Genomic DNA, 14,980 nt, shown 5'->3' with positions numbered 1-14,980 from the left:
TGTCAGACTTCCTGACAAATGCAGCTGGTCTGCAATGCCAGCAAACCACTCCATTCAATGAATGCTGGCAAAACTATCAGAGGTAAGCACTGAAACAAAAGGTAGGTAAACCAGATCCCTGATCCTCCAGACACACAGTCTAACAGAAGCATCAAACGAAAGAAGATACACGTGCTACCCCTTTTAGCAGAACTCTTGAGAGCTAAGTGCTTCCTAGAATATACTGTAAGAAATCTGCACTGGATTTTTCTCTACAGACCTTCTGGCTCCAATGTCAATATTCCTTAGAAAAACTCATAGATGAAACTAACACCAGCTGTCTTAATGTGTTAATCTAAGACTTAATCTATCACAGAACTAAGCATATCGTTACTACAATCAAGGCTACAAAAATATAAACATAGAGGGAAAAGATTATTTAACAGCCAGCCAGCAAGACAGGTGAAGTCTCCAGATGTGAGTTTGCCCTAAGAGGAATGAGTGCCAGGCACTGGAGCTTGGCTCAATCCAACACCAGCAGGGGCCAGTTTGTTACAAAGATTTGCCAACAACCCACCCACCCCCCCCCCCCCCCCCCCCCCCCCCCCGTCACTAGTCTACTTACTTTCTGCCAAAGACTTAGGCCCGGGGTGAAGACAAAGAAGCTAGAGCACTCCTCTCCCCCTTTACTCTAAAAAACCTCGACAAGAAAACACACAGAATCTGTTTTTTGTTTATTTTCTTGTTCTGGTGGTAACTGAACTCAGAGTCTCATGCCTATTAGCTCCTTTTCCAAAGGAGACATTCCTCCATCCTTTTTGCTTTCATTATTTGTCAAATAATGTCCCACTTTTTGCCAGGAGCAGGCTGGACTGTGATCCTCCTATTTATGCTTCCTGCATAGCTAGGTTGGCAAACTTGTATCACTATTTGATTTTTGTATTGGTTGAGGTATGTGGGGGAACGCTCATGAATTTTTTTGCCCGGGCTAGCCTAGAACTTCTTTCCTCTTGAGCTCGGCCTCACCCTCACTGTTGAGGGGAAATAATTGCAGAAAGACTAAGTACCTTAATGAGCTATATCCACAGCAAGTGGGAATCCTGGGTTTCAAAATCAGATCTCTCTGGCTTCAAAAAGCCCTATCCTTATTCCATGCTATGCTGCTTTATAATTTAATAGTATCTGTTATTTGAAAGCATGAAAGTTACAAATTAGAACTGTTGTTTTCTAGTTTCAGAAGGTACCTTGCTGACATGAAGATTGACATGTAGATTGTGAAAACTTTTGTACAACGCTATTCAATGTAAATACTATAATTCATAAATTACCACCAAATTCCTATTAGGGAGACAAATCACCAAGAAATGTAAAGCTTAACAGAAACACAAGTACTCTTTAATTGTTAAATCTGGGGATAACCTCCCAATATTTTATTTGTGGAAAACATTCTTGTCATTCCTGCAATCCAGTGGGGTTCCCAATGTTTCCAAGTGTGAGAATGCTTTCTTCACCTCCCTGCCATGACCTACATAGTACCTTTAAGGATCTACAAATCCCTGGAGATACGTCACACTAAGAAATACTGCTATAGACTTTCAGCTTAATGCTGATACTATTATAAAAAGAAGGGTGAGAAGGATTTGCATGAAACTACCCCAGAAATCTCGCAATAAGATCATACAACTAGTAAGAAACACATTCAAAATGGAGAGAGCACAAAGCATGGATTTTAAGTCAGTTATACTAAAAAACAACTTTTATGGTCTTTTAAGAAAATTACCTCATCGTAAGTTTTCTCTTCCTTAAAAGACACAAAGCTGTTTCCTGTACATAAGTGCAATCAATCTAAAGATGTATAGCACTAGCCTAAAATGAGAAGGGAAGTCTGACTGCCTCTGGCCAAGCCTCGTCCCAGCTGTGCTCCTGTCCCAAACTGAACTCCTGACTCCCAAGGACAGAGAGAGCTCTCTGCAGCCATATGGCCTAATCTGCCTGGGATAACAGTATCAGAAACACTGAATCTGTGTCAAGTCACAGACATTTGTTTTATATATTTATTTTTTCAAAGAGAAAGGCTATTAACAATGTATGTAAGAGTCATACGAGTCTTTGAAGGGCTAATTTGATGACACATTTACTGCTAGCTAAAGTATTTTTGTTTTTGTATTATTAAAATTTTTGTTTTTAGGCCAGGTGCAGATGGCTCAGATCTGCAATTCTAGCTACTCAGGAGGCTGAGATCTGAGTATTGAGGTTCAAAGCCAGTCCAGGCAGGATGGTCTATAATACTCTTATCTCCAATTAAACACCAAAAAGCAAGTAGTAGAACTGTGACTGAAGTGGGAGAGCACTAGCCTTGAGCAATAAAGCTCAGAGGCAGTGCCCAGGCCCCAAATTCAAGCCGCAGGACCAGCACACACATACAAATTGTTTTTAAAAAATATGTTCTATGCAGTGAGCTAGAATCCATTATTTAAGTAATATGAGCAGATGTCACTGAAAATTATACTTAACTTATACACATTTTATATTATATGAATTCTAATACATTGTATTATATTTTATATACTATATATGAGTCTACATATGTGAATGTATATACACTTGGTTGTTTTGGCAATACTGGAGAATTTGAACTTGTGCTTGTTAGGCAGGTGTGCTACCACTTGAACCACATTCCTACCCTTGTTTGCTTTAGTTATTTTCAGGTAGGGTCTTGTGCTTTTGCCAGCTTGTCTATAATCATCCTACCTACAGACTATATAGGTGGGACCACAAGTGTATACTAGCCCATTCCACATACTGACTCTACCCTCCCATTCCCTGCTGGGCCTACCTGGACCCAGGATCTTCCAGACCTCCACCTCCCGAGTAGCTGGAATTACAGGCATGAATGAATCACTGTGCCTACCTCTGTATTTTTCCTATCATCTAGGATCTTTAAACAAAATATCATACTTTCATGGGTTGTACATGAGCTTGAAGCCAGCTTGGGCTGAACAGCAAGACCTTGACCCAAACACATGCAAAAGAGAAAAAAACAAAGCTACCTTCTTATTTTCAATAAATACTGGAAAAGGCTGGAGATAGTTGCTTGCCAATAAAAAAAGCCACATCGGTACATATACACAATGGAATTTTATGCCTCTATCAGAAAGACTGACATTGTCCCATTTGTAAGGAAATGGAAGGACTTGGAAAAAAATTATACTAAGTGAAGTGAGCCAGACACAAAGAAACATGGACTCTATGGTCTCCCTTATTGGGAATAATTAGTACAGGTTTAGGCAAGTCATAGCAGAGCATCACAAGGCCCAATAGCTATACCCTTATGAACACATAAGATGATGCTAAGTGAAATGAACTCCATGTTATGGAAACAATTGTTTTTATCACAGTTGTAACTACTTTCAACGTCCCATGTGTATCTGTAGCTTCTATTATTGATGATGTTCTTGTATCACCTTCCTGTGGTTGTACCTACACTATCTCTGTAATCTTATCTGAGTATATTGGAAACTGTGTATACTGGTATTGGAAGTAGGAAATTGAAAGGGAATACCAAATTTGAGAGACACAGGGTAAAAAAAGACAAACAACTACAAAAGCAATACTTGCAAAACTGTTTGGTGTAAGTGAACTGAACACCTGGGGGGGGGAGGGAAAGGGGGAGGAGGGAGGGGGGTATGAGGGACAAAGTAACAAACAGTACAAGAAATGTATCCAATGCCTAATGTATGAAACTGTAACCTCTCTGTACATGTTTGATAATAAAAATTTGAAAAAAAAGCCACATCATCCCAAATTTGTTAATATAGTATTAGTAAGGCTATGAAAAATTATGAAATAATACACCTTAATTTTTATACTTGTATTTGTTAGTATTCATGTTCTCTATCTTTTATGATTGTTAAATACAAAAAAAAAGCACGACGTAGAATCTTTCCAGTATCCTATAATTTGCGATCAAACATCTGAACTAATATCCTCTAAGAAAATGGCATCTCCTAGTAGGTGAAGGTCAAGTCTTATGTTCCTCAATCCCATTCAATTACTTCTTGAAAAAGTTAATTTCTTCCCAGTCACCTGCTTATGTCTTCTACTCACCGTGTTCATATGACCAGCTTACGAAAAAACAAATAAAAAAAATCTTTTAAGCCAGTAAGTACATTAAAATGGTGGGAAGGTTTTGAAATCTGCCAAGAGAAGAATCATACTTATGCTTAAGTTTTGTCTCTTCCAGTTCTTTTTTTCTTCTTGGGGGGGGGGGGAATGACACACTCTCTCCAAGAATCCTAGCCAGCCTATTAATCTACAGGAAGATGGGCTCGCTCACTATTTGGCACAAAAAACTATTGGAGTTAACTGTATGATTGGGGAAATGAAAAATTCATAATGAAACAAGATTCTAAAAAGTTTTTTTGTCTTGTTTATCTCCTTTGGGGAAGTAAGAGATGCGCAGAAGTGTGAATAAATGCAGCAGTGGCACTCAATAAGTACTTTGTTGAAAATGAACTATACAATTTGTGGGCACAGATGGGAAGAAAAAACTGGGTGACAGGGAGGGAAATGGTGACATTGCCCAATAAGAAGTGTACTTATGTTGGGTGCCAGTGGCTCATACCTATAATCCTAGCTACTACTTAAGAGGCTGAGATGTGAGGAGCGTGGTTCAAAGCCAGCCTGGGCAGGAAAGTCAGTAACACTCTTATTTCCAATTACCCATCAGAAAACCAGAAGAGGCACTGTGGCTTAAAATGGTAGAATGTTAGCCTTGAGCAAAAGAGCTCAGGGACAGTGGCTAGTTCAGGCCCCACAATCAACAACAAAAATGCACATATTACCTGACTTATGAAACAGTACATCTATACTTCTGTACATCACTGTTATAATAATAATAAAAAAGAATAAAGCACACAGCAAGACCAAAGGAGGAGGGTTGGGAATGTGGCTTAGTGTTAAGAGTGCTTGCCTAGCATGTATGAAGCCCTGGGTTGATTCCTTAGTACCATATAAAAGGAAAAAGCCAGAAGTGGTGCTGTGGCTCAAGTGGCAGAGTGCTAGCCTTGAGCAAAAGAAGCCAGGGACAGTGCCCAGACCCGAGTTCAAGCCCCAGGACTGGCAAAAAATTTTTTTTTAAAAAAAGATCAGAGGATAGTCTTAGAAGAAGAACATAAAGGCACAATATCTATGTACATCTGATCATATAAAATAATATTTATTGAAATAAACTCCAGAAAATGGAAACAAGAGGGTTTTTTTCTTGTTGTTGCTGTTTTTGGTTTCTTTTCCTTTTGTTCTGTTTGTTTATCTCAGGCAGAGCAAAGGGGGGGGGGCACAGAAATGGTGGGACCAAAGGTAAACAAGTGCAGCAGCAGTACTCACTAGACACTATGTTGAAAACAAACTACACACCGTGTGGGAGGGACAGGAGGTAAAACCTGGGTGATAGTGAGGTAAGGGGTGACATTGTTCAAAAAGAAAAGTACTCTTTATCTGACTTATATAACCGTAACCCCTCTGTACATCACCTTTACAATAACAATAAAAACAGATTAAAAAAAAAGTTTTCACTCAGTAGGTGGCACTCTTTCCTTAAAAATGTCACTTAGGTAATTATTAATAGCAAAGATATTGGCTCACTGAATCACTTGAAACAGGAAGCACATTTGCTCTAACATGCTACCTAAATACAGACTAAATCACTGTCTTCCTAAACCATGTCTTCCTAATTTCAGTGGGATCCTGAAGTTTATAAATCTCTCAATTTCTTTTTGCTCTAACAAAAGTGAGAATTTAGTAGAACTGCAATACATTCACTTTATTCTGGCAGATTTTGACTTATGGTAGTCTGGTTTATGTTTCTAAAGATTTTCATTATAACTAGTCTCTAATTTTGATGATGTCAGATATAAAAGAACCACTTGAATGGAAGTGTGGCAAAGAACCATGAAATGTAAAAATTGAATTATTTCCATTTAAAACAGGAGAGTAGCTGAGGCACAAGAACATTTCTTTTTCAAAGAATAATTGTGATTCAATTCACTATCATTCTTGCTGATAAAAAACCAACCTTGGAAACTCCAAACCTTTAATCTGAAACACAAAAATGAAATTGACAGCAGAAAAGAAAAACCACCCACCCCCAAATCTCCTCCAGTTTACCTTGTTTTTCTTAGGAGTATCCTTTGGCCACATTTTATTTTTTTGGTGGCGGCACTGGGGTTTGAACTCACAGCCTTTGCTCTAGTTAGGTGACACTCTACTACTTGAGCTACATCTCCAATCCTATTGGCCTTCTTTACAGTCTACAAGTTTCATCTTATTACTCAAGCTCTAGGGTCACCCCAGTTGTTGGGAGGCCTTTGGCTTTCCCCACTGGCCAGCCTCTATAACACAGTGGAGATAATCTTCCAAGTACTCATCCAGCAAACAGCACCGTTAAATGGCTTCTTCTCCCATGACTAGCACTTGTCTGAAGTCCTGGAGGATGGAAATAGGTCTCAACTTTACATCCGTTGCCCTAGCAGAAAGTTTGGCATAAGGGAGGTAGTCAACATGTGTTGTGTTTACCTTGAGGGCAAGGTTTGTCATACTTATTTTTCACTCCAGCAGGACTCATACATACATATGTACATACATACATACAGCAGGACTAGTACATATACATGGCAGGTTTCCAATAAAGGTCTAAAGTAGAAAGGTCTGAGATACAAACAAGCTTCGCTAAGGCCTCATACAAGCCAAGCATCTACCATAAGCCCAAGGGAAACTGTAGCAAGAGAAAAGAGCTCCAAAACCAGTGTCAGGGAAAATGCCAAGAGTTTATTACCAGAACACTAAGCTAAGAACCATGATTCTAGATCATTTACATTTCAGTAGAAAATGCATTCCCATAGTTTTAGAACTCACCAATGTCTATAATTTTGTTAATGACTGTTGATTTTCTGGTGGTTAGTGGGACTACAAAGCCTTGAAGAAAACCCACAATGATTTTGTCCCTAGAAGAGGAGAGGTAGCCTATTAGGAAAGCAACTTGAGGAGAACAAAAACTTAGCCTGGCAGGTCAGTGAATGGGTGTGTCCAGTCAGAAGCTGGAATTCACATTCCTCAAGCCTGGATTCCTCTAGCTTGGGGAAATACGACAGGCACAGTGCATTCGGAACCAAGGTGTAGGCCTAAAAAACACACTTGTTTCTTTTATTTAAGTTTTATTAGTAGTATATATTAACCGACAAAATAGGATTCGTTTTTATCATGACATTTTCATGCATGAATACAATGTACATCAATCATATTTTTGTATTTCCCTCTCTGGTCCCCCATTCCTCCTTCCACTGTTCCCCTTTCTATTCCCAAATAGTCCCCCTTCTACTTCAATGTCTTAAAAATCTAGATTCTATATGTGAGACAAAAAAGTGACATATGACTTCCTGAAACTGGCTTTTTTCACTTTAAGTATATTTTCTGTTTTCATACACAACATGACTTTGATCTACTTTGGGCTGATTTTTCTACAAGGCGAGAAATAGGAATTTAGTTTCATGCTTCTACGGGAGGATGTGCAGTCTCCTTAGAACCATTTGTTTAAAGTGGCTGTCTTTTCTCCAAAGTATGTTTTTAGCAACTTTCAGAGAACCCGGTGGCTGTGGTTGCATGGGTTCTTCTGCATCTTCTATTCTAGTCTACTCGTCAGCAGGTACACAGAGAAAGTTTAACTTAAAAGAAATACCAGCGTGAATAAAATATAAAGTTCAAATGAATTAAGGTAAATCACAAGAGTCAAATAATGTTTTCATTGTTCCAAATAAACACAATAAGAAAAACTTGACTTTGGGGTTTTCAATAGCACAGGACTACCCTAGGAAGCGTGAGGCCTCGGGCTTGATTCCCAGTGTTGCAAAAAGAACAGTCAACACCAAACCAAAACCCGTTTAAAGCAGCTGACTGAGTGTGCTGGCACATGCATGTAATCTAGCACTTGGGATGCTAAGGCAAGAGGATGTCAAGTTTGAGGCCAGCTGACACTGCACAGTGACACCCTATCTCAAAAACAACAAACTTACAAACTACCAAAGTATTAGCCATATTTCTACCACTTTCCAAGAAAGCCTATATCTATAGGTATTTCTAAATAGACCCTAGGGTTTGTTTTAGCATGGGAATTTGAACTTAGGACCTTGAGCTTGATTGGCTTGATTATGGCTAGTGCTCTACCAGTTGAGCTATGCCTCCAGATCAGCTTTTTGCTGGTTAACTGAAGTCTCTTGAACAGTTCTGCCCAGGTTGGCTTCAATCCATTGGATCTCATCCTCCTGAGTAGCTGGAGTGTAAGTGTAAACCACTAATGCCAGCTTATTCTTTTTAAACTACTCTTGGCTCACTTACTTCTCACGGGACAAACCTATGCTTGAACACCAAAGTTTGATTAGTACCAGTCGGGGATACATGATGACCAAGTTGAAATGTGGGGATAGTATCTGCAGGAGGTACTAAAAACTAAAAGGAACAATTAGGAACCGGATACAGAATGATAATTCATTTTAAGGGCAAAGACAAAAAGTGACTCTCTGAATAATCTGGATTAGAGATGGTCACTTTAAAGGAAGTGAGGATTCTAAGGCAAATCTAGAAGATAGGAAAACCTCATGTGAATAGGAAGCATGCTAGTGGCTCTGGGTTCACTGATGTCCCTTGTGACCCTCATGTGGTGGTACTATGCAACTTATAAGATATAAACTTAAATACATCTTACTTCACAGTAATTACTTCCATTCCTCAAGGTGGCATCAGTATCTAGTGCTGAGTCTACAACTAAGCCTGAGTTTTCTGCAAGGTTCTTGCGAAACTAGTTACAAGGAATCAATATTCAGATAGAGATTATAACAATTTAATTGCTACCCCTCAACTCCAGCCTTTACTGGGGACAACTCAGCTCATGGCAAGGTAGCAGATGCATAACTACAGTGGGTCGGTTGGTCAGCCTGTGCTAAATTGAAGTGACAGTGTCAATTACCATAAACATAACACTTGTGGGATAGCATATTACCATTACTGAAGAAAACAAAATAATACAATGATAGAAAACACAGCAGTCTTGCCTTGAAGGAGATTTCAGTTTTATCTGAGCGCCCTTTCTACAGTTAAACTCAAGAGATAATCTTCTTTGTTTGTTGGGAAGGCAGATTACTGAATTCTCTCAGAGCCTCTAAGCTCTTTTAATTACCAGAGATGTCCGCTGAACACAAGATAAAGGTCTCACACCAACAGGCAGGCATTTGTTAACTTATTTCATTAGTAGAAAGGAAACAAGAGAATAAATAAACTGAAGTCCATTTAAGCAGAACTTTAGATGCTGGCCTAACTTAAACAACAATTAAAGAATACCAACTTGAAGAATACTGAAGCTGGATTGGTTAAATTTGAAATCACTGGAAATTAAAACTCATTTCTCCCCATTCCCACCTCCAATTTCAAAAGAGCTCTACCAGCTATAGCTAGTTGTAAAGAAATATGTTTCAAAATGCCAGAAATAGCAAAAGAAGCACCCAGGATCATGCACAGGGCTTCGGTGTGAGCGGAGCAGCAGGGGCGGGGCCATGTGTGCGTGCAGGTCAGGAGATGTCACTGTGTCCCTCACAGCTACCTTTCTGCATCATTCCCACCACCATAAACAAGGAAGGAGGCAGATGTGAGCCATAGTCTGAACAAGCACTCAGTAAAAGGTTAAGTGTTCCACAACTGTTAACAATGACTACTTTTAATGAACGTGTGCACACACACATACACACACACACACGTCCCGCTCACTCTACTGGGGAAAAAAAAAGTGTACATTTAAGAAATTTAACCATGTTTGCAGCCTGGAGCTTAGTCTTTAGCACAGTGAATGCTTTAAGTCTAAAATTTGTGTGTGTTTATGACATATTTTTACAAGAACGTCAAATAAAAGAAAAAAAGTTAAAATGTTTTACTGATGCTTACTGTATCTTTGGAATACCTAAACAGATAATTTAAAAAGTAATGGTTTCCAACATATCTCATTTCACCTTCACATAAAGAGGTCAAAGAAGAATTCACATGGAATCAGTTTCTTTATTTTGGCAGGAGTATTCCATTAACAGGTACTTCGAAATAATCTAGAATGCTCACAAGGTATTTGAACATTTAAAGTTCTAAAAGAAACTGATACCGACTATAATTTATTAAATGCCAAAGTTAATATGTGACCAATTTTTTACCAGGTAGGTAGTCTGATTAAGCTTGAACTACAAAATGAACATAAATAGGAAAAGATTAAGTTATAAATTGAGGATTAAAAAATTGAAGACTAGGTTTTTAAACTCCAATCTTCTTCAGAGTCTACCTAGAAAGAGGACTGTTGGTTTTTGTAGTTCCCTGGTATCCAGACATTGATTCTGGTCACTTTCCCTTCGGCATTCCTGTTCTGCAACCCATTCCCGATCGGGTTTCCTAGAAAAGGTCACGCTGACTGGGCAAGTGTTGTTCAGGAGGAACAATTAATGGAAAAATCTGAATCACCCGGGCCTGCGAGGCCACCTAGCCTTAGCTGCAGCACCAGAATCCATCCCACTGTCACACAAGACCCAAGCACTGAGTGATGGTTCCACTTCCCAGAGTCTGAGAATCTCTGCAGTTGGAGCACTGACAGTACCATCACCCTTGCTCCTGTACCGGGTGGTCACAGCTACCAAGTCTCATCCATGACCAGTCTCTGAATCCCAAGTTCACACACACACACACACACACACACACACACACACACACACACTCCTAAGACCCATAACATTAACTTATGTTCATGAGTAAAGCAGTTGTGGAGGGCAGAGCCGTAATGCTGGAATGACAAATTTTTCAAGATACTTCAATGATTTAAAGCAAAATAGTATTATTCTTTGAAAAGATGACCCATGTAAAGCAAACAGTATTATTCTTTGAAAAGATGACCCATGTGGCTACTACGAATAGGAAAAGAATTAGGTACTTTAAATATATACTTAAGCAGAAACTTTTTTTTAAACAGAACATATAAGTACTGTTATCAGTGCAACCTCTCATAATAATTAAAAAAAAATCAATCCTAGGCCAGGTGTCAGTGGCTCTTGCCTGTAATCTTAGCTACTCAGGCTGAGATATAGAGGATCTCTGTTCAAAGGCAGCCTGGGCAGAAAAGTCTGTAAGACACTATCTCCAATTAATCAGCAAAATGTGGAACTGAAGGGGCAGCTCAAGTGGCAGAATCAGCCATGAACAAGTAAACCAAGCTAGACTGCAAGGCATTGAGTTCAAACCCAACACTGGCATATGTGTGTATGTGCACACCTCCCCCCTGCCCTCCGCCCAATAATCCTAGGTAAAGGCATTAAAAAAATCAGGAACTTACAATACATGATTTTCTGTCTTTGTGACTGATTTTTAAAAGATTGTGGCCAGTATATCTAGCTCATTTGTTCTAAACACAAATGAAACAGCTAAGCAGAAGTAACCTAATAGTATGAGAAAGCCTAGGAGTAAAAGGTTAATATAGGTAATCCAAGTTGTAAAGCAGATGGGCAACATCTGATTGCAAATGCAAACCCTAACAGTACTTAACTGATTTAGAAATAGAGATTTATCTTTATTTCTACATAAGGAAATACAGAACAAAGACTGTACTGGTACTCTTTGTTCATTTTTGCTGGTCCCAAGGGCTTGAATTCAGGGTCTTGGGCTCTGTCCCTGAGCCTCTCTGTGCTCAAGGCTAGCTCTCTACCACTTGAGCCTGTGGTGCCATTTCTGGCCTTTTCTGAGTAGCTTATTAGAGATAAAAGTTTCACAGACTTTCCTGCCTGGGCTGGGCTAGTTCTGAACCATGATTCTCAGATTTCAGCCTCCAGAGTAACTAGGATTACAGGTGTATGTACTGGCACTCTTAATGACCTTGCTGTAGCAAAGAACTCAGAATGCACAGAAGATCCTGAAACAGCAAGTCCCAGAACAACTCCACAGTATGGAATGGAAAGGCAGTACTTGAGCAGGATGTGCAGGAGGTGGTGGTATGTAAAGGAGAGAGGAAGCAGCAGGAAAGAGATAGAACCTGCAAAAGTCCTTCTTCATTTCAGCTCAAGGTGAGGCTGAACACACTCTACTTAGATAACAAGTTTCTTCTTATTTGCTTTTAGTAATTAAAATTGGGGCATGCAGTACTTTGGGGATCCTTCAACAAGAATACAGCATTCCCTTGCACAATGTAACTCTGGACATATTCCTTGATAAGCTACCAGATTCAAAGATAAGCCAACTTTATAACAGTTTTCTGTCTTATCACCAAAACTTGGCCCAGGAAGTAAGAGGGAGAAGAGAAATCAAGTTCTTGAGTATAACTTTTTTTTTTTTTTCAAATGCTCAAACTGCCTCTTTGGACCTAAGCCCAAAAGGGAAGGCTTTGTTCTCCTGTCTTTGGCACTATCTGATATTCTCCTAGCAAAATTTTGCAGTGGAGGGAATGTCCTACTATCTACTCTATAAAACTGCAGATGATTTCAGTTTGCATTGTCTATCTGTTTTATGTATTGGTGAAAAAACCTAGAGCCAGTTATCACAATCAGACATAATCAGACTATACTGCTAAAGCAACCAAGATTTAGAAAGACTTTGCTCTTCCTTCCTTATCCCAACCTTGACTGGAAACCCATGTGCTAGTAGCAGCACATAGGTAAGTGCCCCAAATAAATATCCAAATAACTGGTCATGACAATAAGAACTTGCAGTCAGTGGTTGTGTGGACACAGGAAGGGTCAAGTATTCATCACCATCAGGAGTCTAAGGCAGAAAATAATTACTTGTTAATGTCTTAGTGCCTCTGAAATTGTGAAGAGCTTTTGTTCTGTGCATGAAAACTAGCAATGGGCAATATGTATGTGAATATCTGTCAGGCTGGTACAATCATAGTGACTGAGCCAGTCAAATAGTCCTATTCAATTCTATTTCAAAATCATGATTTTCTTGAAAAAGCCAGACTAGATTAAAAAAAATAAGACCTGCCCAAATGTGACAAGAGTCCCCCCCCAAATATAATTAAATCTGAAACTTCATAATTAGGACACATGCAATGAAGTGTCAATGAGTAATGCATTTAGAAGTTTAACTAAAAAAAGAGTAATGCATTTAAAAGTTTAACTAGAAAAATGTAGATTTCTGAAATGGCTTTTGTAAACACAGGAAGAAATGAAAGGGTCACTTTGTAAATTAGAGACTATCCCTGATGAAAGTACCTTTTTCACACAATTAAGATTGACACAAAAAGATAGCTTCTATCAATAAAGTTACTGGCAAGTAGATTTCAAATTATTTTCAAATACGCTCCCTCCCCACCAGTTAATATTTGCTAGATACACACATGCTAATTACTCTGCCCTTACTTTCTCCATTTTGAAAAATAATATTCTCCCAGAAGAATTTAAAGCCTTAAAAATCTCATTACTTAATGTTAACAAATAATGACACTATTATTCTCTTTTTTTCTTTTTGGGCCTTCATTCTTTTTCATTTCATTTCTTTTTTATGGTTGGTACCCAAGTTTAAAGTCTGAAGAGTTTATAAGTTAAAGAAAACCTAATTGTTATTTTAATAAATATAGATAAATGACCTTCAAATTAAATTCCTGAAAGTTGTAAAAATTTGAAGAGAATTGGGATTATATAAACCAAACTCGATGAGTGTCACAAATTAGAAAAGGAAACCTATAGACTTGCATTAGATCACAGTCATGAGCCCCTTGATCTGTCTACTACTAGTTCTACCTCACATCATAGGATTTTGGATGTTGCAGTTCTATTTTTCTAGCAAATTCTTTCAAAGTTAATAGTGGGGAATTAACTGCTGTTAAGATGATGAATTGTTTACACAAACTCCCTTTGCTAAACTATTGAAACATTGGCAAGCCTAGATAGCTAATGAAAACATCACAAATTAATGGCAACCTTGAACAAGTGTTAGTCCGATACCCACTTGCAGTAATATTATCCTCAGTTAATAAATTTTTTAACAGGAAGCATGCTTTATTTCAACATCTACTGATCTACCACCACAAAGTACACTTTAGAGAAGTAACTTCTGCAGCATCCAATGGCAGTAAGTAGCTAATAGATCAGATGCTAAGGCTGAGATTCTCAATCACTATGCTGTGCTGCCTGAAATGGAAATGCACTGTTCTCAAACCAAATTCAGAAAAACAGTGGATGGAATCATCACACATCAGAAGTTTTCTATCTGTGAACCTCTGAAACCATGCTGCCACAGCTCTGAGATTAGTGATCTCAGACTGTACTGTCCTAACTCTGTGCAACTCCTTTGAGCCTCCTGACCTACTTCTTAGTGCACTGTGGTTACCTGCCCAACTACAAAAGCTTTTTATTTTGTCCTAAGCACTGAGATCTAAGGATTGGACAGTAGAGCAAAGCCAAGGCAGAGAAGTGTCTGGTTTTCTATCTGGTTGGAGCCTGGAATCTTGCCCCGCAGCCATTCTCTGGGCCCTGTCTGCACCCTGTCTCTACCCAGAGGGAGCTACCTGGATTATACTTGCTACTCTCCTATGGTCCTATGACTGATGATTTCAGGGCCTATGTGTTCTCCACTCACCCCAAGCCACAAAACTTCCCTGCAAGCCCCTTTCACCCATTTTACTACCCTCCATTCATCAGGACCTGATACCTCACCCTGCGCTTCCTAAGGCTTCCTCTGTGCTGAGCCCTCAGCACATTGGTGTCTGGCTCATAGTTCCCTGAAGGCAAAAATGTTCCCTCCTCAGCAGTGGTGATAATCCACTCACATTTTCCCTGGCATGCTTACAGCTCTGCCCTTCTATTTCTGTAAAAACAACACCCCAAAGCCAGAGAAGAGGGACTTTGAGTGGGGTCATATGTGAGGTACCCGATTACTGACTACTCAACTACCCATCAACTCAGTGGGACCTGGTCTGTGGAGACCCAGCAGCTGGGTA

General features: G+C 39.2%; 1 protein-coding gene and 1 long non-coding RNA gene across 3 annotated transcripts in view; both read right to left on the bottom strand.

Moving 5' to 3' along the window:
- Positions 1 to 14,980, bottom strand: part of Map3k1 (mitogen-activated protein kinase kinase kinase 1) — a 64,928-nt gene that overhangs the window by 37,619 nt on the left and 12,329 nt on the right. The window lies entirely within an intron of this gene.
- Positions 5,241 to 13,128, bottom strand: LOC125367423. The gene is made up of 3 exons (XR_007214082.1): positions 12,364 to 13,128; positions 6,026 to 6,036; positions 5,241 to 5,251 (listed from the first exon to the last, which is right to left on the bottom strand). It is a non-coding gene; the product is annotated as an uncharacterized LOC125367423 (long non-coding RNA).

The sequence above is a fragment of the Perognathus longimembris genome, chromosome 19, assembly GCF_023159225.1.
Source record: "Perognathus longimembris pacificus isolate PPM17 chromosome 19, ASM2315922v1, whole genome shotgun sequence".
Lineage (NCBI taxonomy): Eukaryota > Metazoa > Chordata > Mammalia > Rodentia > Heteromyidae > Perognathus > Perognathus longimembris.
Note: the sequence above shows the minus strand (reverse complement) of the source record. Positions and strands in the feature narration are given on the sequence as shown.